Here is a 1,080-nt window from a genome sequence, read left to right as displayed (position 1 = left end):
TTAGCACGCAGACCGTCCGTTCTACGTGGTGGAACGGACGGTCCACGTTTAGGCAGACCGTTCGTTCTACATGCTGGAACGGACGGTCCACGTGCTTTTCTGGACCGTCCGTTCCGGGTTCCGGTTTTCCGAAAATTAAACCGAAATTAGGGTTAAATCACTTTATAAGAAAGTGATAAGAACCCTAATTCGCATGAGACTTTGAACATCCGACTTTTGACAGAAAGGAGAGAGTTTTTGGAGATCCAAAAACGTGTTCTAAGTCTCGAGATCTCTCGGTGCACAAATTGAATAGAGATTCGAGTCCTAGCAGACAAGTTCCAATCGTTGGAATCCATCCCGAGGTGTGGATACGTGTAGAGGGCGAGGTAATCTTCCTGCCTTTCGTGATCAGAACGATTCATCGATAGAGACAGGCCCCGGATCGATTGAGGTAAGCGTTCTAACGAGTTTCTACGATTTCAATAGCAGCATGGTTCTAGGGTTTATCAATTTTTGTTTTATATCCGCTGCGCAAACCCTAGAATTGATCTCTTAGGAATAGGATTCGCTCTAGAGATCCCAGGAAACACCAACAGTCCAGACCTGTCGGTCCAACCGACCCACGAAACCCTAGACCGATCGGGCCAGAGAACCAGACCGATCGGTCTAGGCAAAAACGTGATCAGATCTCGTTTTCGTCGTTTCTGCCCCGTTTCAGATCTGAATTCGACCTGGTTTTCGCCTGCGAACTCAGAATTCGAAGTTCTTGCAAACTATGCAACAATGAACAGAAAATCTATTCTAGATCCACAATCAAATCATGCATAGCATCAAAGCAAACACGGATTCAAACAATTCAAATCCTATAATGTGCGTGATCGGGTTCTAACAAAATCATACAGAGAACCAGGCTCTGATACCACTGTTGGGTTTCCTGAGATCTCAAGAGCGAATCTAATTCCTAAGAGATCGGTTATAGGGTTTGCGCAGCGGATGTAAAACAAAACTTTTGATGAAACCCTAAAACATATCATGCATGATCTTGTAGAGACGTTAGAACGCTTACCTCAATCGATCTGGGGCCTGTATCAATTGATG

The sequence above is a fragment of the Tarenaya hassleriana genome, unplaced genomic scaffold (assembly GCF_000463585.1).
Source record: "Tarenaya hassleriana unplaced genomic scaffold, ASM46358v1 Cleome264, whole genome shotgun sequence".
Lineage (NCBI taxonomy): Eukaryota > Viridiplantae > Streptophyta > Magnoliopsida > Brassicales > Cleomaceae > Tarenaya > Tarenaya hassleriana.
Note: the sequence above shows the minus strand (reverse complement) of the source record.